The sequence below is a fragment of the Canis aureus genome, chromosome 11 (genome assembly GCF_053574225.1).
Source record: "Canis aureus isolate CA01 chromosome 11, VMU_Caureus_v.1.0, whole genome shotgun sequence".
Taxonomy (NCBI): Eukaryota; Metazoa; Chordata; class Mammalia; order Carnivora; family Canidae; genus Canis; species Canis aureus.
This window is the reverse complement of record NC_135621.1, coordinates 63,543,805-63,570,572: the sequence shown is the minus strand read 5'-3', so window position 1 is coordinate 63,570,572 and position 26,768 is coordinate 63,543,805. Positions and strand designations below refer to the sequence as shown.

Here is a 26,768-nt window from a genome sequence, read left to right as displayed (position 1 = left end):
TGGTGCTTGGTGTGGTTGTGCCTGTGAATTTAGGGACCTTTGTGCCTCTACGGTTGAGTGAGAGCAAAGCAGTGTTCATCAACGTCACTTATTTAAAATTCTTCAGAAAAGTCTATGTGGATAACTTCTCCTTATAAACAGAATGCAAATGTGAACGTCATTCCACCGAAGGGCGATGCTCTTTGCTTTTATAATCTGGATTTAAAAAAAAAAAATCTGTGGCACTTGATTTCAGCTCCTCAGACTCCAGAATTTATACTCACTGATTAGAAATACATTATGCAAATAATTCAGTTTACATATCCAAATACTGTTTTGCATCATTCACACCTCATGTCTTGAAAAAAAAAGTGAAATGTTTCCTCAAAATAAACAAAACCTGCAGAAGAGTTTATTGTAAGGGTGAAAATTAAAGAGGCACCCATTTGCCTGGGAACTTTTGAGGAAAATTTTAATACTCGTGCATAAATAATTTTGCATTTTTTTTTTTTTTTTTTGGCTTCTACCCATAGGACGTGCCATTCAAGGTATACTATATTATCTTTGGCTTTCTGAATTTTTTCAGTGTTTGGAAAAAAGAAGCAGTACGCCATGTCAGATACACATTTGTACGTACAGCCATAAATGAAAAGTTAAGCGCAGGACATTGAAGGAGGTACAAACATTGCTTACCAGTGACATGATTTTTCTGCTAGAGAAAGGGCGGTGTAGGGACATGCAAACTTTTGACAATCCCTGTCGAGTGAGAGTTAACTGAAGCATTGCCACGAATGCGTGAGTTAGAGATTGGCAAATGGGAAGGCCCTGCAAAAGTATCTCTGCTTTCAGCGGGTTTTTGTTGTCACTGGAGTAATGCAGGGGAATACAGGATGTGACCTGGCGGCCTTGCCTTTATAAGCACGTTCCCATGCCCACGTGAATGTCTAAACCAGTGGCTTTGACCTCGTGTGTGTCGGAACAGAATTGGCGTCAGAAATCTGCCCAGGATTCCAGTGGTTCTAGCCTCACTCTCTGGGGCGGTTAACCTACTGCTGTTGCAAAGCATGTCAGATTTCAGGAGGAATTTCCCTCAGAAGGAAGGAAGGATGGCAGGAAGGGAAGGGAGCAGGCGGGCGGGGACCTTGCCTTTGCTCTGCGGCGTGAATGCCGTCATCCTTCTGGTAGGAGAGATGCTCCACACCCATCTCCCCTAACAGGTTACAGACACATTTTTGGCACCGCATAAAGTAAGCGTTCCAACATGTTTTTAATCTTTAACTTTCACGTCGTTAAAAGTCTGATGTACTGACTTTCAGCTGCCTGCAGATAGTTCAGGGCACAGCACCTGACAGGTGTAATGTTTTGTGTTTTATGTCTTTCAATATGGAGGTTATAGAATCAAAAAGGCTGCAAAATGCTTTAAAGATGTTGATGCCCGTGTACCAAACTCCCATGGTCCTTAGGCTCTTTCTTGCCCCACTGTTACACCTACATTTTTTTTTTTTTTTTTTTGAGCCTGTATTCGAAAGTGGCCCTTGGTATGCTTGGGAGACAAGAAACCTCTTGGCCTGGTATTACCTACCTGACTGTCAGGACGGAGAAGTCCCACTTCTGCCCATTTTTCCCTCCGGGGTTGAGAGATGTGTACCACAGCTCTCCCAAAGAATGGACCCTCCTTCTGTGGTGGGTCGTGGGGAGACGGATTTGGTGGTACCGTGGCTGCAGGTCGCAGGCCGAGTGGCGGAAGGCCAGGGATAGGCAGCCCGTGGACCACCGCATCTTCATTTTGGCCCACGGAGCGGTGGCACGTCGATGGTCTGTCCCCCGTGGCTGGAGCCTGAATAGTCGTTGCTGGGGCCTCAGGAGGCCCCGTGGTGCTTCCTTTTACATTCTGCTTCTGGATGGACTTTCAAAGGAACTCGGTGATGATAAGTGGGCTCTTAAATCTTCCTCAGCGTTCTCTGATGGGTTTATGTGTCGTCTCTCACCCACCCCTGGTGGGTGGTGATTCTCAGATTGAGTGCGATGCTTCTCGCCTTGTCCCCTCATGTCTATGTGTGTGAGAAACTGACATTCTCATGTGCGATGCCCTCCCATGTGCGGTTTCTGGCTGGCCCCACCTCCTAGTCTCCACTCGAGTAAGCGTATTGAAATTCAGGTGAATCCAAATGTCATTTTGCAGGCATGATCGTCAGCCCACTCTGACACAGACATTTACAAAGTAAATAAATTCTATCCGTGCTAAGTAGCAACAGCATCATTTGGACTCACTTCATGATGGGCTGCAACACTCCCATGTGGATCTAGAGGTCTGATCCTGTGTGTCTTCCTCTCAGTGCCTTCTGCAGTGGGGGAGCTCAGCAGATGTTGATGGAGGGACCCAGGCAAGAGGAGTTGAGGCCCAGCCTTGCTGGAGGGACTCTGGATAGAGAAAACCTGGGCCTGATTTTGTCTTTTTAAGTTAAGATAGCGAGTTTTAAAAAGTGTTTGTTTTTTAAAGATTTTATTTAGTCCTGGGGGACGCAGAGAGAGACACAGAGACACAGGCAGAGGGAGACGCAGGCTCTGTGTCGGGAGCCCGAGGCGGGACTCGATCCCAGGACCCCAGGATTATGACCTGAGCCAAAGGCAGACAGACGCTCAACCACTGAGCCACCCAGGTGTCCCTTAAAAAGTGTTTTAAAGAAATGCCTCCCTCTCCCTAAAATGGACTTGAGGGTGAGCCTCTTGTTCCTTTTTGACCAGAGTATCTGAGCAATCAGAGAAGAAAGTACAGGCCTCTGAGCCTGATGTCCTTCCTAAAGGGGGAAGTCGGTATTTATGGAGCATCTTCTCTGAGGCCAGAGAGCCATGAAGTCCTATCCTCTCCCCCAGACGAGGAGCGTCGAGGCTGAGGAGGGGCGATGACGGGCCCGAAGCCACTCACTAGGCCGTGCTAGAACTGGCCCAGAGCCCGGGCCTCACACCTCGCCCTGGCTCCTGCACCAGCTCGGACAGCCTCTCCTCACCAGCAGGGCCCGGGATGACCTCGGAGCTTCTGCTCCAGAGGCTCGTGCTACTCCCCAGGGCCTTTACGTGTGAGGCGAGGGCTGGGATACCTTGGCATTTTCATTCGGATCATCGAACATACGGGGTGGGCTGGAGCTGGGGTGCTGGTGGAACCTGTACCTCTCGGTGGCAGACGGGTCTTGAGAATGGGCTAGCTCAACCTCCTCCTCCTCCACACGTGTTCTGTTTATAAAGACATCTCTCAAAAGCAGGAAATCCTTCCTTTGGCCTACCTTAAATCTCTTGTGCTTCCGTTTAAACCCATTTCCTCTTCACCCCAGAGAAGACAGTTTCTCGCCACCGGCTTTGGGCTGAAACCCCTCCTAGTTCAGAATCCTTTGCTCTGCCACTCCCTGCCACCTCTCCTTCCTGAATGATCTCTGTTCCCTGAACGAGTTCATAGATCTATTATCTTCTAACCCATTGATTATTTTTGTACCTCTTTAGAACCTCCTGGTTCTAGCCTTCCCGGATCTTTCCCTCAACCCCTGGTCTGATTCCTGTAGTGTTGTACACTGGCGAGCTACCTTAGAGTTTTCCACATCCCTTACTCCGAGACCTGTACCCAGGTATCTTGCTGATTTTATTTTTTTTTTAAAGCAGGCATTCAAGTTCAGCTCGATGTCCACGAGGAGTTCTGGATCCTCTTCAGCTATCTTTTCTTTCTTTCTTTCTTTTTTTTTTTTTAACAACAAAGCAAAGTTTATTGAGCGATAGTAAAGGGATAGTACAAAGATCCCGAAGAGGAAGGGGACCCAAGAGGGTTGCCCTCTTCAGCCACCTTTGAGTGTAGTTAAACTTTCACTCCCAACGGTATCGGAGCCACACCTCTCCCTTCCTAGACTCTCTCCTCCTGTCCTTGTCCTTACTGCACCTAGTTCCCCACTCCTGTCCCAAGCCCCCCTGGCCACCTCTCCAGGTGGCCCAGGTTTATGATCCTGTCTCTGACGGTGCCTCCTCCCTCTGGGCTCCTCTCCCAGTGACTCTGTTCGTGGAGGCTGAGAAATACCGTGAGTGGCCTTTCTTGCCTCACTTACTGCTGGTGAGAGAGCTGTTCATAACTTTCCGCTGACATCTGGAGAACGTAGGCTTTGGAGGAGCAGTGCCCAGATTCCCCGGGAGCCAGCAAAGCCAAGTCTTTTTCAAGTTTCCAGCGCAGCTATGTTATAGTAATAGGAGTTGGTCATTGTGTTTAATAGTAAAACAAAACCTAAGTGCACATGAAAAGCACATCTTTTCTGCATGTTGGGGTGAGGAGAGGTGACGGTGAGTGTGTAGGATGATAGGAAAAGCATTACGGACATGGGAAAGCATCTCGGAGCGCACAGACATGGCATGAGTAATGGCAGGCTTACAGCCACAAGGCTAGACTTTCAGCCCTGCCTCCCGCTGTTGTACCCCCATTTCGGTCACTTAAGGTATGTATGAAGCGGTGAGAAGAGGGGCCGCCTGCCCTTCAGTCCGCAGGCCCGGGACCCCTGCATGGGTGTTGGCCCATCAGAGCCCAGAAGAACGTCCCCTGACTGGATCTTTCTCGGACGGGTTTGCTCACTTCCCTTCCTGCTCAGCCCAGAGGTGACTCGGTAATCCCCACCGAGTGACCTCATGGCAGGCTAAGTGGCTTGGGAACTTCAGCCTCCGGTCTCCAGTCAGGAGCACAAAGAGGGGAGCTGGGAAGCGGAGGGATCAAGGGGTGATCAGCAAGCCCTGCACCCACTGCAGACCCTGCTTGCACTTGCCCCTCTGATCCCGGCCACATTGTCCCGGCCTGAAAGTGCCGGGCTGTGTTCGGAGGAGTCAAGAGGTAGCCTGGTCCCATACCCATGCACTGAGTGCTCGTCCAGCTTGCTTTTCCCCCAAAAAAAGGAGGAAGGGGGCTCCAAGGCCATCCCCCCAGGTGACTAAGAACGGATAAGTGGGGACCCAGCAAAGGCCTGACTCCCTGCAGGAAGCGTGGCTCTGGGATTAGTGAGTGGGCGTCAGTAGTATCCACGCCGCCTCTGGGTGCTAGGATTTCCTGCTGCCAAAACTATAACCTTTTTGAAGGCAGGGATCACGTTTTATTTTTCGCACTTTCACGCCTCACATCATGCTGCTTCATAGCTGGTGTTTAGTTTATTCTTTGTTCTGGCTGATTGATTGAAAATCGAAAGGCCAGGCTGTGCATTGGATTTTATGGCTCCCCGTGGGGGCAAGGTGCCGAGGCTGGGTGAGTTTATTTTCCTCTTTCTCCCCGTGGACAAGATAGGGAGGGGTTGGGATGGGTGTGAGGTCTTCGTGGCCTCCGCTTGCAGACACCCTTTCTCTTGACCAAGCAGCGAGCTTTTTGCTTCTGGCTCTGCTCCTTCTTGCCTGGAAGTCGGTGTCGGGGAGGCTCTTCAGGGCTGGGCAAATCCTAGGGAGGGCAGCTAGGGATACCCAGGGAGTGTGGGAAATTGGGAGCAGAACACCGAGGGAGCACAGCCTGTGCTCAGAAGGGAGTAAGTACTGCTTTCCTCCTGCCAGCGCTGGCTGCTGCTGGGTTGGGTTTAAATGGTGATTCTCTCTCTCTCTTTTTGGTGTATGTATATGCAAGACCTTTGATATTTGAGTAGGGAAATCCTCTCTTATCCATAGAATTCACTAACTTGAGGTGCCTTGCCCTCGGAGTGTTGGGAAGACGGTTATCCAGACCCACTAGATTTGTTTGTACACCTTTGATTTCTTTCATAAGAAAAAGAAATTCCAACTTAAGTTTATTGTTTAGATGGCCTGCTCTCCGAGTCCCCGGACTGTCCAGAAGTGGGTTGCTCATCAGGACTGGGCTCCGCACTGCTGTCCCACCACTGGCCGGGGCAGCTGTGACCTATCTCATGGTGCCAGAGGTGGTCCAGCACGAAAGCGTCCCCCTGGAGAACCTTGGGGAGCACTGCTGGCTGGAAGTGCTCTTGGGAAATCCGGGAGGAAATGGCTGATGTGGCCCGGGGTCCCTATGCCTTGGCCCCAGCCCAGGCCAGCCCGCCCACCTGCCTGCCTGCCTTCCTCAGGCCAGGCTGCCTTCCTAACTCTCTCCCCTCCTCCTCTGCCACCCCTTCTTGGGAGATTTTGGACTGTGGACTTAGGGAATTCGAGATAGGAGAACTAGAATCCAGGTCTTCACCAAAGGCCAGGAAGGTTCTCTTCCATGGACGTGCCTGTCTGTGGAAGGCAGTGAGTTGCTGGCCTATTGAGAAAATGGGTCTCGTGCCCAATGGACTCCAAGGTGTTTGGAATACAAGACCTTTCGTTAGTGTTGGCGCAGCTGTGCTCTGTTCTAGAGCTGGGTCTTACTTCTAACTTCCCAGGTATAGGTGTGATGGGAGTAATTAGTTGTGGCAGGAGACAGTTTTTTTTCCCATCCAGCCAAGGGATGAGTTGGTTCTGTTATGGATGGGAGCAGGCCGGCAGCCCTTTGGAGGGGGGGTAAGATATAGAAGGGAGAAGACAAGACAGGGAAGGTCCTGGCAGGACTTGAAGATAAGCTGCAACGAGAAGGAAGCAGGAGTTCTTAGCAGAGACAGAGCCAGCACCCACCCCGGGTGAAGGTGCTCCTACGGGTGCTTGGCCTTAGGGCACCTGGACAGTGGCTTCTGCAGAGTAGCCTCAGTGAGGGCAGGGAAGTAGCATCTTTCTCCCTCAACGCCTGGCCTTGAGTGCCCCTGAGGATTGGGTCCTGAGGGCAGGAGCTCCATTTAGTGCCACTCCTAGCACGAAATTCCTGTTCCCATATTCTGACATTTTGTCTGTGGTGTCGACTGCACAGATTGGGGACTGGGGTGTCGTAGGGGGTGCTGCAAACCTAATTAGTCCCTTGCTCTGGTCCTCCTCCAAGGGGAGAGCATTTCAAAGAGCTGTGTTGGATAAAAAATGACAAATTCAGCACCCTTCAAAGGCTTTGGGGCCTGTGGATTTTGGTGCTGGTGGGGGTAGGTCCTCACTATCCCCAAAACTTCTTAAAAGGTGACTGTCTGGTGGGCTGTCCATAGGCTGCCTCTCTCGGGGGTAATCAGAGGCAGTGGTGTGGTCAGATGTGACTTGTGGGCTGTGCCCTGGGTGTCTGTTTTTGGGTGAAATTCATCTCTGAGCTGGCTAAGTGGTAAAACGCCTTTCTCCTGTGTCATCCAAAAGGATATCATGTGGGTGGGCAATGTGGTCAAGTGTACTCCTTAACTTTGGATGTGTGTTGCAGTAAAACCTGCCTGTCCTCCTACCCCTCCTTCGAAGTCACTCATAGTTGAGAAACTGAAAGAAAATAAACCGTCTTCACCAGACTGTGAACCTCTCCAGGCACTGAACCAATCTCAAGCAGTGGGGGCGCCCTGCTGCCTGCATTGTCAAAGCCTCTTGAATTAGATAAACAACATGGAGTTATTCGGGGCTTTTGTTTTCATAGGACCAAGGACCTAGAGGAGAGGCAGATGCCGTCTCCTCTCATTTTTATTCAACACGTGTTTATTGAACCCTTACTCTATGCCGAGATCATGTTGGGTGCTAGACGTGCAGAAGTGAGCAAGACCGGGCAAATTTCCTCTCATGGAGTGTTCTCATTTGGGAGACGGCTGTGTGTGTGGGCGTGGGGGGCAAATCCCTTATACCTGATGGCCAGACGTGCAGCCAGGCAAAGAGAGGGCAAGTGACTTGGCCCGGCCACCCTGCTTACTTAGCACAGCTCAGTCACAAACCCAAATAGGTTTTTCTGAGTCCCAAACCCATGCTTTTTCTAACATGTCAAGGAGCTGCCCTTAGCAACTCAGCATTTATAGGTGGGGATCCAGGTGCCTCTCAATTGCCCCCTTTAGAGCATCCTAGGTAAGCAGGCTTCCTCTTCAGACAGCTCCCCAGGGAAGGTGAGCACAAAATTTCGTTTGCAGTGCCCACCTCCAAGTGTTTCTTAGCCTTCTAGGTTGTTTGGTTAAAGTTGTGGCCTCCAGGCTGCTGCACATATATTCACTTTGGAGTCAACTGACACACTTGTATGTCCTAGCAAGACTTACTGAATCTTTGGCCCAGTTAGTACTAAACACTGAGCCGTATCGTTTCTTTGGCATTTGAAAACCTGTCCCAGTTACTGGAAGGCCAGCTTGGTGAGTTGGGGGCAGCGAGTAAAGCACCTCATATTCTTATTTATTTGTTTGTTTTGTTCTGAAAGAAAAGAATTCTCGCTGGCTTTACTGGTCCCCCTGTTCTTGCCTCCATGGAAACAAAGTGCACAAAGCTTGGAAAAGAATTAGTGACACTCCTCCCCACCAATGTCTTACATTATGAGCTGCTTCTCTGCCTCCTGCATTTTCAACGTATTACAGCTTTTCTGTGGCTTGGAAAAATCCGTTGACTGAGTGATGATTGTTTTCATGAAACGGTGCAACATGTAAAGCAATGGTTGTCATTAATAGTGCAGTTATGTAGAGAGTAGCTCTTTAAGCCTTCAGTTTCAAATCAGATTAGCGCTCTGTTAACTTAAAATAGCCCCAAAAAGAAGAAAGAAGAAAAAAAGAACTGTCGGAAATCAGAGGGAAATATTAGCATTATGAAACATGTTAACAAGTGGCCATTAGCACTTTATGTCTGCATGAATAGCATCTTTAAGTGTTTTATTGGTAACAGAATAGAGTGGAGTCACATAGAATGGCATTACTTTTCAAATTGGCAAGTTCTTTTAATTCAGACTTCTCCTTGTTATTGCCTACTGGGGAGCATTTATTCACCTGTCAAAATGTACACCAGGGTAGGAAAAGGTACTTTAGCTGTCCTGGCTGATCCCGGGCTCTCCGGTGTAGGAGTTTTGTCCCTCTCCCATGCCCCCCCTGCCCAACACCACTGCCCACCAGGAGGAGGGCGAGGCTGAAAGCACAAACAGGGGGTGAGTGATGCTATGGAGGAAGCTGGCGCAGCGTCAGGTGTGAGGATGTGCATCTCAGTGTGCCTGACACGTGGCTGGTTGTGGCGAAATGTGTGTGCGTGCGCGCGGATCACTGAGCTGGAGGAGCTCTGCAGAGCTGTTGGTGGTGGGCACCTCCCCAGCCTCTTAGCTTCTCCTTCTGGAGGCTTCTCCTACGCCTTAGGGAAAAGACTCCAATTTGGTCTTGACTGGCCTCTCTCGAGAGCACCCCCCCACCATTCTTTTTCCTTTCCCAAACCAGTTGGACCCCTCTATGTTATAATGCAAAACGCGGTTCCCTCTGGGCCCCAGGGCCTGTGGGGAAAATGGAATTTGGCAGAAACTCAAACTCCAAAGCCCAAGTGACCCCAGGTCTGGCTGCCTGATGGTTTTACAGATATGGCGTTGAGTGGCCTCCTGGCAGTTTGGGATTCTAGAGGTCCCCTCATTCATTTTTCAACACATTTTTTGAACACTTGCCATGTGCCAGGAACTGTTCTTGGTGTTGAGCACATAGCGATGATCAAAGCATTCAAAAATCCCTGACCTTGTGGCACTCCCATTCTAGCTGGGGAGACAGATAGTAAATGAATAAACATGTGAATTATATAGTGTGTCAGAATATGATCAGACTGCTTGGGAGAAAAATAGGGCGGGGACGAGGGATACGGAATGTGTGGTGGGCACACTTTAAATAGGATGGTTAGGGATAGCCCCACTGAGAAGAAAAGATTCCAAGGAATGAGACAATCGGCCATGTGGATTTCTGGAAGAGGGTTCTGAGCCAAACGAATAGCAAATGCAGAGACTTTGTGCATAATCTGCTTGGTTGTTGGAGGAGGAGAAAGGGGCCCTGCAGTCCGAGTGGAAGGAGTAAGGGAGTTGGGTGGGAGCTGAAGCCCGAGGGACAGGAGACCAGTGCCTTGTCCGCCATTGCGAGGATTTGGCTTCGATTTGACTCCAAGGGAGATGGAAGCCACCGGAGGAGTGGCGTCATGTGACTTAGGTTTCCAGAAAGTCACTTTGGCTGCTTTTTTTGAGACTTGCGTGTGGGGAGGTGAGGCAGAAGTATTCAGGAGGCTGTTGCCAAAATCCAGGCCATATGATGGCAGCTTGGGCCAGGGGGATGGGCGTGTGAGAGGAGGCTGGATTCTGGAAATGTTTTGAAGGTACAACGATCAGGATTCACCCACAGATTGGACGTGGGGTGTGAGAGTTAGAGGAGTCAGGGTGGACCTTAAGTGTTTGGCTTGGTGACTGGAAGGATGAAGTTGCTGTTTACTGGGATGAGGAAGGCACTGGGAGGTGTTTGAGAGGATGGAGGTGCTCGGTCCAAACTGTGGGGTTCCTCTTCCTCTTCTGCTTGGGGCCACAGGTGGCCATTCGACTGCTCTGCTCGGAGAGGGTCGGGCAGGAAGGGAGTGCGACCCTCATGGGGGCAGCTGGGAGACCGACCTCTAGTAGACTGCTGGTGGCTGCGGTGGCTTAGGTCAAGCTCTGACTTGTAGTGGTTTAGAAAAGGTGCTTTTTTTGAGCTGTTTTATTCAGTTTCTTTCTCTTTTGTTCGTTAGCTACCAAAGACAACTTGATCTTTTGACTCAGAAATATGTGCTTTGTGTCTTGCATTTCTTTTCCTCAGCTTGTTTTCTCAGAGCTCAGGTAAATCATCAGGGGCTGCTGGTGAACGGTGGGATTTGGGAATGGGTATAGAAGCCGCATCTTTCCCTGGGCTTCACCCCCTCCAGGTGCTGGAGGATTACCAGGAATCCACTGCCACTGTGTCTTACACCTCTAAAGAGTCCTTTTCTGAAGATTTCTCTGTGGCTTTGCTGTACCCAGATCTGCCACTCAGCCTGAGCTTTGGAATTTCTTATGGAAATCTGTTGTCCTCCTTTCCATGGGTCCTCCTCCTCCCTTTCCCCATTCCTGGAAAGAAGTTGGCTGGCAGATAGAGTGTTTTTCCTTGAAAGGAGAGAGGAGAGCCCTCTAATGGAAAAGTAAAATAATTCTTGGAATTCTTATTACACCCAAGCCAGCCAAAGCTGAGACCAAGTGAATTATTTGGGGGTAATTTGCAAGGACCTGAATCAAACAGATTGCTTTCTTGCACTGACCTCAGCTTGAATCTTTAGAACAAAAGCTGGCAATGTTAGGAGTTTGATAAAAGTGAGCATTTTTATCCGAGCCATCTTTGCTTGGGGTGGGGGTGGGGAGGTTTCTAGGCTTTTGGGCCCACAGGTGAGCATCTTGCTAGCACCAGGCTCCTTATCGTAGGAGGCACATCTCTGCCCTCAAGTCTCAAAAGACTTCAGTAGCAGTGTTTAGAGCATGAGTTTAACATCCATCGAGGTAGGCCTTATTTTTCTCTTTATCTCTTCCGTGGTGCTGGCTTCGCCACATGTAGAACAAATTATTCTGGAATCTGCGGTGGCCCAAGGGAGAGCCCACAGAAAAGTCTAGGCTGCCAGCTTAAAGGTCCAGCCTGTTGTGAAAGAGGCCCTAGGGGAAATCCAAAGATCTCCAGCCTTCCCCGTGGTCCCAGATAGGTAAGCACCAGCCTTTCCCAGTCCAAGCCAGGATGGGTTCCTGACATTTTCCTTCTCCCAGCTATGCCCCTTGACCAGCCCTTGACCAGTTTGCTGAGGTGCCTGCGCTCCTTTGTCCGCCAGGCATATCCTTCCCATCCAGAGGAGAACAATGTCCCCTTCAGAAAGGGAAGGGTCCAGCACGGCTGCACATTAGCTGTTCCATAAACTTATGACTGCATTCCTTTAAAAATGTGTCTTGGGGATGTTTGTCTCGCAGCAGCTGGCAACCTCCTTGTTTTTGAAAACCTCAGACTCCGTGGCTGGGCTGCCCTGTTGGCCCCTCTCACTACCACAGGGAGAATGGCCTGGGGCATAATTCTGTGTCCCCAAGAAGCTTTTCTCTGGCACCTCTTTCACATCATGCCTTGTCTGCCACATTCTAAAACAAGTATGGCTGAGTTTGAGTTTCCTCCTATTTTTTATTTATGTAATTTTTGGTAGTTGTTGTTTGGATTGTGGGGAGGCGGGTAGACAACCCTAGGGCAGTCAGCATGTTGGGTTGGCTCTTTGAGATGAATAAGTACTTAGCTGTTGCTCAACTACTTTTGTTTGTGAAATAAAGGACAGTAAGCACCATGACAGGAGAGAATTTCAGGTTTATTGTGATTTCTTTTTTGTGTTTGCATCTGCCCTGCTCAGTGAGGGCATTACCCGTAACCCCATAGGAACTAACACCGAAGACCATATGATTTTAAAGCTTTAGAAATCTGCGTGTGTAATATGTCTTTTGTGAATTTTTTTTTGTTCTTTTGCTTTAGAAACAGTAATAATAATCCATAGTAATTATCCCATAGTATGCTGTCCTTTGTTACAGGAGCACTGGATTAGTGTGAAAACGTGTCCTGTATACAGTTTCAACAGCTTGATTCTGCTTCTTCCTTCCCCCTTCCACCCCCCTTTTCTGTCTCGTGCTATTTGGAAGACAATTTCCACATTTCTGCCATATGTCTTAGAAAAGCTCAGGACTTAGAGGCAGTAGCAGACTTAGGACAGCAAGCTTAGTTCAGGTGGGGAGGCCGCCCCGTACAGCAGAGACTGTTATGCAGACCTAGAGCTGTTGAAACAGCTGCGTTTGGAAACCCTGCTTCCCCTTCCTTGCCCTCTTTTCTTGAGAGACTCCCAAACATCTGAAAATGCAAAAGCACTTCACCAGGTTTTAACTTTTCTGGCTCAAACAGAAGTAGCTTCATATCAACAAGAGAACAGCAGTCTTTGTATGTTTTGTAGGCATTTTTTGAGCTTTTCAAGCAAGACAGGCCCCTTCCTTCCTTCCTTCCTTCCTTCCTTCCTTCCTTCCTTCCTTCCTTCTTTCCTTCCTTCCTTCCTTCCTTCCTTCCTTCCTTCCTTCCTTCCTTCCTTCCTTCTTCTTGGTGCCTTGTTTTGCATTCTGCTCAACTAGAAGAGCATTTAATCCTTGGCCTCCTGTCTGTTGAGATATTATGTTTTTTTAATAGTGCTTGTTTATGACTAAGGTCAAAGACAGTATTTCAGAACAAAAATTAGAGTTAGTTCATAATTGAGTACATATGTATGTAACTGTTTATTTTTATAGTTTGCTAATTTATTTTTGAACCGCTCGGTTATGCCAACATGTTTATAGCTCTGTTCATCACGTGCCTTACCAGTCAGGGTGCGAAAAGGCACATGCTTTTCAATAGTTTGGATCCCAAGTTAAATTAGATAATGCTATCGGGTAGCAATTTAATTACATTAATTGAATGTTTAGGTGGAAAGGTAGTTTTGCAGAGGCCATAACGAGATAACATTTGTAAGCGCACGTGTATAAATCTCAGCATTATAGACATTATTTGAGGTTGCTGACAGAAAAATGGATATATATCAGGCTTTTAGAAGGAAATGTGAGGGGCTCTGTCCTCGCTGGTAAATGCTGCCCTCGCAGTTTTGGAGGCTGCTGGGCATGGCCATTTCCTTCGTGGGCTGCCTGTAGCATTAGGCCTCCGAGCAGAGATGACAAAGGCACTTGGGTGTGTTTGTACAGCCAGGGCTTTCCTGGTGGCCGCTCGCCAGCTCGGGCTGGCTCGCTGAGCCTGAGAAGACAAGGCACAGTCTAGTGAGGCCTTTGTCACCCTGGAGGGTCGAGGCTTGGCACACCTGGGCTTATCTCCGTGGCGCTCCACACCTGCTCTGCCCGGAATCCGAGGAAGGCTGTGTCAGGGATCCAGGGGGTTTTACAGGCTGGGGGGTGGGGGGAGCAGCTGGCAGGAGAGCCCAGGCCGCGAGGTGGGGCGCGGCAGCCCACGGCCCGTGCCTGGGAAGGGGCTTCCTCCCACGCAGGGGGAGCTAAATGAGGGGTCCAGAGCCCCAGGCCCCAGTCCGCCACCTTCCCTCAGTGCCCTTGGACAAAATAGGAGAGTGGGCATTTGGGTAATATGACAAGTTCTTTGGGGCCGGGTGTCCCTTCCCACCTCTCCGTGATTTAGCGTGGTGGGTGTCAAGTGACGGCTCGCAAAAAGGGATATTTAGGTGTGCTAACAGCAGATTCTGTGCCTATGAGTAATGCATTGTCTTCTGACGCCATCTGGTTCCACCGGGCTGCGGAGCCTGGCGTGGTGGCCCGAACCCTGCAGCGCCCGACGCGGGTTATTTAGCAAATGCCACTGTGCCTCCCTCGCAGCGTCTGGGAGACCAACCAGGTGGGTCTGCCGTGGCTCCCGGGTGTTCTCTCGATGTGGATTTTCCTGCCCACTGTGGTTTTTAGGGGTACTCCCCCCCCCGCCCTTCAGGTGGATTTGTTCCTGGCTGTATCTATAGTTGGCCCTTCCCCTTGGGAGCCAGCCATGAGTGACTTCATCTAAAATTAAAGACCCAGGTGGAGGATTGCCCTCCTAGTCACAGGGTGGCCGCTTTGGTTCCCTTGCCTCTGGGTGGTGGAGGTGGGTGGGAGGGCTCATGATTTCAAAATACTCTTGCTTTGGTGGCCGGAAGGTCCACTGAAAGAGGGCTGGGGAAGCTGGAAGGAAGGGTGGGCAGCTGTGCCTTGGAGGGGAAGGAGGCCTGCTGGTTGGGACAAGAAGGTAAACGAGAGCGGGTCTAGCCCCCACGGGTAGGACAGGTGAGCTCTCATCCCCGGCTGCAGATGCCGTGGTTGTCCCAACTGAAAGCAGCCCCACTTGGTTGACTACCTGATGAGTGATTTTCCCCAAGTTGACAGCTGCTCCGACACATTTCACGTACAAGTCCTGACAAAGTGGTGTGTTCTTTTGGGGCTGTTATTATCGCAGTAGGCATTTGGAAGAATCTGGAAGAATGGGGTTCCAAGGGATGACCTTGAAGGGATTTCTCAGTATCTGTTCCTTCCTTTCTTGCCAGCCCTCTAGCTTTTTCTGTTTATGAAAAATTAGACCCATCCCTTTCAAACATCCACTGTGCTCTTAAGAATGAGAATAGAAATAAAATCACAGTATGTTTACATGGTTCTTGAAGAAGCCCTCTGATGAGCATTGTCAGATGTGAGCCTTACCTCATGGGTAAACTTGTGAAGAGGCAAGGGAGGTGGTGTGTGAAGCCCAGAGAGGGTAAAGGGCATGTCTGGTCTTACACAGCTACGGGATAGACTTAGGGCCAGGACTCCTCCCTCCTGGCCTCCGTCCGTTCCACAGCCCGCCCACGGGGCAGACAGTCGGGGCTTGCAGAAGGCTGCTTTTTGGTGGCAAGTCTGTTTGAACAGTTGGGAGCAGGGACGTCGGTGGGAGTGCTCACTGTTAGGGGAGGCAGGTGATGGGAATTAGTATGATCTTTGAGGGTTTGCAGGGGCAGAAGTGTGCCTGACATTCAGCCTTTCTGTATATTTCCAGAATTTATTGCCATAGCCCCTAAGCACCAGGGAAAATGTTAACTTGGAGAAGCTTCTCAGTAAATACCCCAGGTGCAGTTCCTGGTGAGCAGCAGTACCTGTTTCTTCGGCTTACGCCTGACTCCCTGCAATGCCGAGGGAAGGCTCGGGAGAGGAGGGTTTAGGGGAGACGGACACGGAGCCGGTTGTTTCAGCACACTTGGTCTTCCGTTTGCATTTGGTTTCACTTGACTTTTTCCTGGGTTCCAGGATGCTGAGCTCCCAGCGCAAAGGAGAACATTAGGGTAGATGTAAAAGCCGCAGGTAGTTAGAGGTTGACTTACACCTTCCTGTTTGGGAAAGCAGGCGGGCAGGGAGGAAGGTTCAAATGTGGGTAATATTCCAGTATTCAGACTGGTGGCCTCCTCTGTCTTCAAGCTGGGTGAAGCCCTGAGGTAATTTAGAAAGGGAAGGGTGGTCCAGACACAGCTCTGGAAGGCTTCATCCTCATTCCTGCACGAGGGCCAGCGGGCAGCAGCTGTGTGGGACGCCGGGGAAGCCGCAGTGCGGTGGGAGCCCCAGGCCCTGTTTCACTGGTGTGAAGGCTCCGTGGGCATCTCTGTTTTATGTGAGGATTTCTGCCTGGCAAGTGTGAGTGGAAGAGGAGACCAGAGCCCTGTGGCCCAGGGGCGGTGCAGGCAGAATGATGCTTTTCAGAGTTCTTAGAATGCGCCACCCGAAGCCATGAATGCGTCCAGTCGGCAGTGGCAAGTGTGGGGTTTTGCTCTTGTTGGGCCTTTCACTCACTGTCTTTCATTTCATTTCATTTCTTTCTTTCTTTCTTTCTTTCTTTCTTTCTTTCTTTCTTTCTTTCTTTTTCTTCTTTCTTTCTTTCCTTCCTTCTTTATTTCTTTCTCTTTTTTTTGAATCAATAAACACTTGAGAAAGAGATTTCAATAAATACAAATTACTGTTAATTTTAAGAACTTTGCAAAAAGAATAAACTCTCATGAAAGATCCAAAATCCCTCTCAATGGGTGCTGGGTTTGTATTTCGTTTCCCAGATCTTCTGGACAGGATAACTGAGTCCTTAGAAAATGTCAGATTTCCCTGGCAGAGCCACTGGGTGTTTGATGAAGTCTTTCAGAGCTGGGTGGGAACTGCTGGGTGGGGAAGATAGCCGTAAACCCTGAAACAGCCACTGGAGTGGGAGCTAGGACAGGCCTCTGCAGCCTTGGGCAGTGCATGGGACGTCTACGCAGTAGGTGGGAGGCTTCTGCTCTGTCCTGGAAACAGATGGGGGAGAAGGTGCAAGGGCAGTTGTTATGGCGGCTCAGAGGAAGCTCAGAGGCGGTTGTCTCCCAGGGAGATGTCTGGGTCCTCAAATGGCCACCCAGGCCGGAGTGCGTGTTGGGAGTAAAGGTTTTAATAAGAGGTCAGAATCCTGGGAGGATTGGGGTTCCTTTGCAACTTCCCCCCTTTTCTCTCTTGGTTCTTCTGGCTGGACCTCGGTCTGTCCTTCCAGCTGCTTGGAGACTGCCAAGGCTTTGAATGGGCTCAACATGATCAGGGCGATGTGGCCTCTCCCTCCTGGGCCTGGGGGTGACCCAGTTTAGAGGAGGTGGCCCCCACCCTGCTCCCACCCTTGAGGCAAATGTAGTGAGTGGATCTGGGTCTGCTCCCTTCCCCACAGATACCTTCGTGACTAGCTTTGATCCTTATTTCAACACATTCCATGCATATTAACATGACAGACACATTGGTTTTGCTCCAAGCAAGTAGCAGTCTACCCTAGATGGGCTCTGGGCCCTTAAAGACAGGTGGGTGTTGGAAGAGAGTAAGCAACAAACCTCACTGTTCTGGAGTGGACCAATGTTCTCTCTGTTTCTTGCTCACCCTGTCCCTGCCACCACCACCCCCATCTCATTTGACCCATGAGAAACTTGACTCTCATAGAGATTATGTGCCTCCAACTGGTCACATAGCTTCTTAGCGACAGGACTAGAATTTATGTCTTCTGGTGACCAGTTGAGTGCTTCTTCTGCTCTACTCTATTACCATGATCAGAGCTAAATTTTTAAAAATTGTTATTTCTTAAATGCATATTTTAATATAAGAAACCATGGGATTGGATGTGAATAATGCTTTTTGATGTAGGAGGAAGATAAGGGGAGGGAGCCACCTGGGGAGTTCCGGAGCAATACCTGAGATCTGGGAGTTGTGGGTGCAGAGTGTGTGAGGGCAGAGTGCAAATATGTGCTCGCAGGAACCCACTGTGCTACCCTTTTGAATTCCACGAAGAAGTTAGTCTGTCTGTAATTTTATTAGGCTGAGACTTTTTCCGATGGTTTATTTTTCCGATTGCTCACAGCCCATAGAAGAGAGCCAGGGAGGGAAGCCAGCGCGTTTGCACTATTTACCTACTCCCTGACTTTGGAACGCAGCAGATCTGCTGTGTGGTGCTTTGTTACACCAACTTTCGCAGATTGGGACAATAAACCGTAAGCACGTCAGCTCACTTGGAGGGACCCGATATCTGATTGTTGCTCTCATAAGTATCTGTACCAATATTTATATGATTCTGATAGTCTTGAGTTGTGTTGTTACAACACGCAAAGCTGTCAGTTTTCTAGGACTTCTGGTGGTTAAGCTTCTCCGAGGAGTGAGGCTTATTTTTAATCTGGCCTTTCCTCCCTGAAACCTTGTTAGTCTGGGATTTCACCTAGTGCAACACAAGTTTCGTAGGAAGAACCGTGCCATTACCCCATTCCATCATTCACTGGTCAAATAACCAGCAGAGGCCTTTCTGGAATGCAAGGAGGCTGGCGTAACTTCTCAGAGTGTGTCTTTCTGCTCCCCTTGCTTAAATTTTCATGTGAGGTGAGCCCATTGCTGTAATTACGAAGGGGATATAGTATTTTGGAAGGCCTTCATCTCTTCAGGTGAGCACCTGGAAAGAGCACTTTATCTAAACCACTTGCAAGTGGCTAATCCTATAAAAGCGTCCGTTTCCCCAAAGTATCCATGGCTTCGTGGGACACTTACATGTCGGTTTACAGATGACTGAGGATTAGAGGCGCTAGACTGTGAGCTCCTTGAGGGCAAGGAATGAGGCTAATTTCATTTTGTTCTCCCTGCCACTCACAATACACGTGTGGAACGAATGAATGAACTTGGCTGCCATTGAATTTCAGGCAGAAAGAAGGAAGAATTTCCAGAACAGTGATGTAAGTCAGTGCAAGACTGGATGGTCACCTGACATTTTTCCAGAAACAGGTCTTGTTTTGGAAGATGCGCCAAGGGCGTCTTATGGGAGAGGGACTCATGTGGTGCTTGGAGACCACTGCTGTTGATTCAGTCAACCGTGACTGGGCCGAGGAGCACAGGTTCTCCCCGTGGCTCACACGAGGACGTGGAGCCCCGGAAGTGCTTGTGAGCCCACTCTGCTAGGTTACCAAGCTCCAGCAGCTGCTGAGCCCCAGACGCTATATTTTTTCGTAGGTAATTTCACCATAAACATCTTCACCATAGATATATGCATTTTTGCTGCATAACTAATTGGCCCTAAGGCAGTTTTGCCATAAAAGGTAAAAAAAAAAATAACTGGTTGACAGTTTGGTTTCATTTCTTCATTGAGGCAGTCCTCCCATTTTTATATGATGTAAATCTTAGCTCTCATAATGGTCTATAAGGTGGCGTAGAGTTTTGAACCCATATTTCCCATAGGACTTTGGAATAACTATCAACCAACAAGTGACAATATGCCAAGAACACACAGCAGTGTAGAGGCTTTCCCAATTCAGTACAAAGCCAGTTACAGATAAACATCCTAGTATTTGGAAACGGATGCCTCTCTTAATGAAGGAAGAAAATTTAGCAAGAAAAGAAGAAGTGGGTTGGTGAACAAGATGAATCAACAAGCAAAAATATGTATGATACGTATGAATGAAAGACTTTGAAGACCAATGTTTAGGTGCAATCCACAAAATAAAATCAGTTATTTGCACCGTATTGCCATGAATCGACACTATCCATTTTGAATGTATGCGAATATTTTGTATTTTGCAATAAAGTCTTTGTAATTTTGTTATTCATTTTTCATGTTTCATTATGTCCTTCTAAATGAATGTCGCTTTTTTATTTTTTTTGTGATTTTATCTTTTAAATGGCAAGAATTGCCTTACGGCCAATTAGTTATGGGGAGAAAACGTTTGCTAGCCCAGTGTTTATGGTGAAAATATGCAGCACACTCTGCCCCCTGCCTTCCCCTCCCCTCCCCCCCGCCCCCGGCCTTGGAGGCTGGCAATGCAGTATAGTCAGACCCATTTTACTGATGGACAGACTGAGGCTCAGGACCTTAAAAGGGCTGCTCTAGGTTGCACAGCCAGGAAGGGATGGGAGATGAAGGTTCTGGAGTCTTCATCTCCCTAGGCCTGGGATCCCGAGTGCTCCCCCTCTGACCCACCAGAGCTTGAACCCCCATGCCCCGCTGTTAGCTCAGGGCTGACATTCCAGGCCCCCAGCCTTAGGCCTGGACTGCCTCTGAAGGTGGACTTGGTCCCGAGGGGTGGGGAGGAGCGGGCTGCCCTGAATCCTTGCCCCTCTTCCCCCACCGTTCACAGGGCCTCCCCCTCCGTGTTGCCCTCCCACAGAGCCTGCCTGCCTGGCCCTCGGGAGGCTGCCCGCCCGGTGTCCTCCCCGCCAGCGATTACTCCTGGCCAGGCCGCGGCTGCCCCACCCCCCCACCCTGCTCGGAAGGCCTGTCAGCCCGCAGGGGTGCGGTTCAGAGGCGCCCTGCCTGAAGGAGCTGGTCCCAGGGAGCCCCACCTGCCCCCCCGCCCCCGCTGGACTTGGGGAGCTCTAGTCCCCAGGCCGCCTCTCCAGCACCAGACCCTGCCGGGCCTCTGGGTTTCCCATCCTGGGCCTAGAAGCAGGACTGTGGGAGCCCCCCCATCCCCAGCGCCCTGGGCATGGCCCCAACATGCAGTCGCCCTGGCAGGCGGCCCCAGGCAGGCCCGGGCAGAGGACCGAAGGAGGAGAAGGAGCAAGGGGAGCCGCAGCAGACCGGAGAGGAGACACAGGCAGCTCCCCAGCAAGCGGCCTGGCAATGGGGTGGGTGCCCCGGCGGGGGGCTGGCCCGGGCTGGCTGCCGGGGAGGAGTCGGGTTGGCGGCCAGCCCGCCTGGAGCGTGTGTGGGCGGCCAGTGGGGTCTGGGAGTCTTGGGGTGTGGGCTTGGGAAGAGGAGGGAGAGCTGGGGTGCCTCCTTCCCCAGGGCTGCCAGCGAGCCGGGTCACAGGAGCTACCCCGTTGACCCCGTTGACCCCTCTGGAGGTACAGGACCTCCCTTGCCATGTGCTCGCATCTGACGCGTACTTTCCCAGATCGCCCTGCTTCTCATGTCTCCTTTCATTCCTGATCTACTTTTGAACCTACCTTGGCAACCAACAGTAATACCCTCTGCTTAAAAAAAAAAAAAAAAAATCCTAATGGCTTTCTGCTCTTCCTCACTGTAGTCCGCGCTTCAGTCTGGGGGACCTAGCCGTCCCCGTGGCTCAGGGACACCCGTACCTGGGGCTGGTGAGTAGGTCAGGGTGGTTGGCAAGTATCGTCTTCAGAAGGCCGCGTTTTGTAGGAGTTTGGGCCTGACAGCCAGGTGTATCGGAGTTGGTTCACCCGCTGGCTGGGGGCCCAGAAACCAGTTGATAGACTCTGTTGAGCCTCGGGCTCCTTATCTGTAAAATGGGGATAATTAACTTTCCTGTCCACTGGGAAGAAATGTTCCGCTTGGCTCTCTCTCCAAGGCCTTAAGGAATGTGTGTCTTCCCCAGTGGGGATTGTTCTGGAAGGCCTCAGCCCTGGAGGGCACCGTCCGCTGGCCTTGTGCAGCGTCTGGCCCCTGCTTCCCCCGCTCCCACACCCTCTGTGGCCACACACTGTTCTCCAGCTCATGGGCTTGGGGCCACAGGTGGGAGAGGACAATGGCAGCCCTGGGAAACTGAGTCCCAGGGGACAGGCCTCAGGATCCTCTCCCAGAAGAGGTGAAGGTAAATGGGTTTGTCGCAGTAGTGTTCTGCCCTTTATTGCCCATTTTCAGAGAGAGTCAGAGGAAGGGAAAAATGGGGAACACAGGCTGCCCCTGCCTCCCATCCCTCACCCTACCTGCTTCCTGTTCCGTTAAAGAAATGTAGTTTCTGCATGCGTTGGCCAACCATCTGAGTTTGATCGGGGTTTATTGGTGACTCAAATCTATGTGGAAGGTACATACGTGTTGGGACATAAATTCGAGAGGCTTCCCTTAGTGACAAAATCTCTAGGCTCTTCTGAGAATCAGCAGCCTGGCCAACAATAGGGCAGGGCCAGGTCAGCCCTGGGCCCAAAGATGACCTCTGCGGCCCCACTGGCATCTGGCCTCCTTGTCTCCCGTTGGCCTTTTCCCTCTCTCGCCTTCCTGGTCATACACACAGGTGGCAGATGGGGGGGGTCAGATCACCCCTGCTCATTCCTCTTCAGCACAGTAAGCCTGTGGGCTACTGAAATTTGAAGCGCCGTGCGGGTGCCAGAGGCGGCTGTGTTATGAATGTGCCAGGCCACTTCTAGGGGAAGGGGGCGTAGGAGAGCCTGGGGCTTCGTGGCGCCTTCCTGGTATCAGGACGGTGCAAGGCCTGGAGGCTGTCCCTCCCCGTGTCCTCCATGCGCAGCCTGCACCCTTGGAGGGACCCCCGTGTCCAGCCCAGCCCGGGTGCGCATCTTGTGTGCTTGGTCGGCACTGATAGGGGTCACCGTGGGGAGGGGAGCTCCTCGGAGCACCCTGCCACATGCCCTGAGGCTGTGCCCAGCCCGCAGTGTCCAGGGTCTCATCTGCCAGGGCCCTGCTGGTTATCACTGTGGGCATTATCTCCACTCCCCACCTCTGCACGCAGGGCTGTGGTGTCCCCTTGAAGAACCACACACCCATCTCCCCAGGGGCCCTTCTTGCGCAGAGTCTGACCCAATGCCCCCTCCTTCAGGGACTTTTGACTCCCCCCGCCTTTCTCAGGACAGTGTCCTTTCCCAAAGACCAGCCAGACCCAGGTCTCCAGGGGCTGCCCTGGGGGTCCCAGTCCCTCACCTCCTTGGGCCTGTCAGCTTTGGCGTCCAGCAGTCTGCAACACCCACACCTTTGTGGGTTCTCACGATGGCCCTCAGCTGTTGAAGTGGTTTCGTTTAGGATGGAGAACAGGACCCTTGTGAGCAATTCTCTTGTCACTGGCAAAGGGAGAGAGGGGACAAAAGAGGCCACAGAGTCCTCTGGGGGAAATGTGTGTTGAGGATAGGGTGGTAGTGCGTGGAAAGGGGAAAGACCAGCAGAAGACTGGTCTGGAAGGCCTTCAAAGGAAGTAAAGTACATTCAATTGCTCCATAAGCTGCAAAGTGCCATTCAGTGGAAGCCGTCGTCGTTGTCATCTCATCATCATCACTGTCGTGGCCATTATCATTACCCTGCCCAGGAGGTAGGTGGTAACTGACCAAGTTTCTAGCTGATTCCTGATTTTAGAGGCCATGAATTTGTTTATTGGGAACATTCCAATTCAACTCAAGAGCTGGTGTTTGAGTCTAGATGTCAAAACTTGCTGATATTCCCCTGGCTTACTAAATTGAGGGCTAGTTTCTAGGATGTGACTTGAGGAGAGCTTCTGGAGCCTTGAATGCTAGTTATCTATACTGTGAAAAATCTGAATTTGTCAGATGGAGCAGGAAAAGGTGACACTTCTTACAGAAGATTTCTTTTTCTCACTTTACAAAAGTATCCACCGTGGTATTCTTTGCAGTGGGATGTTTCTGCAGCGAGTGAGTGTTTACAGGCCATTAACTACTCCAGGGCAGGACTTCGGTAGAGAAAAAAGGAAGGCTGCAAGGAAATGGACTCCTCGCCCTAGCTTAGAGATGCTAATTAAAGAGGATTAGAATCTACTGGCCGACTGGTGTCTCCTAAGCACTCCGTGCCCTCAGTGCTGGGAGAGAAGTAGGGAGCATGCTTCCTTCCCTCCGAGAACTTACAGTAGCTCTGGAAGCAGACACCTCTGGTGCAGTAGCTGGGAAGACACTGTCATGAAGGCAGAAATCAAGTGCCAAGTTGTGTTTATTCATCTCTTACCGTTGTTGTTGGGAAAATGGGCCCTGCTTTATAAAAATTTAGTTTACGTGCTGCTTTCCAGGACTCCTGCTATTGCACTATGGTGAGGGAGGTTGGAGGAAGGAGTGGGCCTAGGACTCCTCCAGGGAGCATGGAGAGAGCTCACATGGAGTTGGAGTGCAGAGGGTTGGCTGTCCAGGAATTCCATTCAGGGCTGGCGCTCCACAAAGGCCCGGGTGCCTGCCGGACGGTGGGAGTGAGAAGATGGTGAGGAGACAGGGTTGTGCAAGAGAGGAGAGATGGACTCAGCAGGCTCTTCCAGAAGAGGTAGCTGGCTCAAATCTGTGTCTTGAACCAGCGGCCAAGCGGCAAGTGGCTGTCTTCTTTCTCTCTTGCCGCTCTCCTGCCTGCTGCTACTCTGCTACTCTGAGCTCACTCTGGCCGCGTGTGCGGGGCCGACCGGAGGACAACAGCAGGCCTGTCGTCAGATGGCCAGCACCAACTCGGTCTCTGCCTGGGAAGTGGTTGTGGCCGGGACACCTGCGTCACAGGACTAGCCACATGCCCCTTTAGTAACACCTCTGGGATGGTCAGCTCTTGCCCTTTCCCCCGTGTGTGGCAGCCCGCACCACCTTTGCCGGGCAAGGCATTCTCTGAGTGGGTTTATTGGACTTGCACCGTAGAGGTCATAATCTGTTTTCCCGGCTTCCAGGGACCCGCCATGGTCCTAGTATTCGGGGATGTCATGATGTCATGTCCTAAAAGCCTTCATCTTCAATGACGCTTTCACAGATGAGGGTGGCCCTGGCCCCCTTCTGTAGTTCGTTCCTCCCTTTTCTGACAATCTTTCCCAGATCTGTAGTATGTTTCTTAGGTGTTTAAGAAAATACTCTAAAAGGAAAGAAAATGTCCTTGTGATGAGACTCTCAGAGCAATGGTAGTACCATTTAGAGCCTGGAGCATGCAGTGTGCGACCTCTGCCCCGGGCTCCCATAGTGGCAGGGATTTGGGTTGGGGGGAGAGTAGTGAATCGCCTGTTCCGGGCAGGAAGGGAATTGGGGCTCGCCAAGCATCTTTTCTGGATATGTGCCAGTTGCAGGTCCCTTTGAAACATTTTGACTTTGAGGTAAGTCCCAGAGTCTCAAACCACAGGAGCCGTATCAGACACATAATGTCCCACCCCAACCTGGGAGACAACTTGACTGCTTCCACTGGCCCAACCAGAGTCATGTCTCACGGGTTCTCCTCTGAGGTACTGATGGAGGAGCCACTGCTGTGAGAAGAAAGGAAGCTACGCAGGGCTTGGAAGTTATCGGAGTGATATGGCTGGAAAGAGATACAGAGCTGGCGAGCTCCAGGTGCATGCGTAAGTGCAGGTAGCTGATGCCAGGGCAGGGTAGTCCCAACATTGACCAGAAAAGCAATACGGCATCCACTCTTCGAGCGCACCAGGGTCAACACAACTGTAAGAATTGGTCTGGTGCAAGCTAACAGTTGCTTTTATCAAAGGCCCCAAAGGAAGGGTTTGGCCTCCAACTGGGGTGGGGGGAGGTGGGTAAGGGTGGGGTGGAAGAGGCGTGGTAGGTCTCCTGGTCTGTGGCTGTTTGCTCAGGTGGCCTCTTTCAGAAGACTCTTGGAGCAAAGTTAGATCGTATTTCTTGACGGGAGTAAAATTGTTTGTACACATTGCCACATGGACTGGATCCTCTTTCCTAAAATTGTAAAGGAGGTTAAGCGCCCCCCCCATCTACATTCTCCCACCTAGTCACCATCCATTCATTTTTCATGTCTGTCTGTCCATCCGTGTATAGGCACCTATGAGGTTCCAGCTACTCTGTGTTCCCAAATGACTCCCTCCCAAGCCCCACATCGTTTCCTCTGTTCTCTCCCTCTTCCCTTTCTATTACTCTTGGGAAAGGGGCTGATGACCTCATTTCTGCTGAGGTGTAACCAATAAATATCAGGAGGATGTGTCTTATTTCACAGAGCACTTACTCTAAGTACTTTAACTTACTCATCAAGTTTACTCATTTTATTAACTTATGTTCATGGAAACTCTATGAAACAGATACTATTATTATTCCCATTTTTCAGATGAGTTATTTTTTTGTTCTAGATGAAGAAATGAAGTATGGTGGTGCGACACCATGAGCCAGGAATTATTTGCCATCACAGAACCAGCATCTGTCTTCCCAAGTCTGACTTTTCCAGTCAGTGGAGGTTAGGTAGCTGCAATGGACACTTTCTCCTCCCTTTCAATATTTCTTCTCAGTGAGGACCACTTTCACTCTCCTCTTCCCATACTCCCATCTTTGCAAATATGGCATGAGATTGATAAGTCGTTAAAGAATTAGTGATCATTTATTCCAACTTCCTTGTTTACAGTGTGGTGACTGAGTTTCCAGAGAGGTGACGAGGCCAGGCATGGTCACCCGGCCAAGTAGTGACAATGCACAGATCAGGAGCCAGGACTCCCAGTCCTGGCCCTATGTCTTCCACCATCCCATGCCATTCTGTTAGCACCACCATCTCCCCACCTCACACTTCCTCGGTGTATTTAGCTAACAGATCTATTGCCCCAGGAATAAGGATTTGCACAGGTGTCGAGTAATGTAGGCATGCATCACTCCTACGGGGCTTCATTTTCTCTTTCTCAGTTTATTGCCAGCAGCAGCCTTTGTTGTTCTCTTCAGCTGTTTCTTCCTGAGTTGTTGTCTAAGATGGCTGCCCCCTCTTGTCCACTCCCCACCCCATTTTCTATGTCTTCCCTTAATCTGCTCCTGCCACTACCTGGAGCCATTGTGGCTCCTGTTGTAGGCTTTATTAACACCTTCGTGGATCCTTCTGCTTCCTGTTCACCCATTATCTCCCAGCCCTACCCTGTTGCAGCTGAGGACAGTAGAGGAGGGGCAAAGAGGGTGAATCTTCATTTCCTCCCCTGGCTCTCTGCTGTCCACAGCACCGGGCAGCAGCTGTTTCCCTCTGGGCTGTTGTCTGAGAGAGGCCTTGATGATGTCTTTCTTCCCAAGGCCTTTTGGCAAGGTAGAAGTTACTCTAGAACCCTTGGCTGCTGTTCAACTGTACAGGTATTGGGGGAGGTCAGCCACCTCCCTCTCTGACCTCATAGGGGGCTCTTAGGCCACTCAACACCACATTTAATATGTACCCCTGACTCAGAAGGGACCTCTGAATGCCCACTCTAAAGAAGTTTTGAAGTCTTTATCCCTTCCTTAGAGTGGTGGAGAGGTTTCTGCTTGGCGTAAGGTGAAATTTGGTAATTGAGCCAAACAGATGGCTGGGATACAGGCTTTGGAGCTGAACTCTCAGGGGAATGGGGTGAAGGTGGGGCTA

General features: G+C 50.5%; 1 protein-coding gene across 13 annotated transcripts in view; it reads left to right on the top strand.

Moving 5' to 3' along the window:
* Positions 1–26,768, top strand: part of BCL11A (BCL11 transcription factor A) — a 102,367-nt gene that overhangs the window by 35,946 nt on the left and 39,653 nt on the right. Inside the window, exon 1 of one of the 13 annotated variants that reach the window (XM_077915509.1) lies at positions 20,381–20,416. The exons of the other annotated variants lie outside the window; for them this stretch is intronic. The gene's annotated coding sequence lies outside the window, so the exon portion shown is untranslated. Of the gene's footprint in view, positions 1–20,380; positions 20,417–26,768 lie in introns of those variants that run through there. 13 annotated transcript variants of the gene reach the window in all.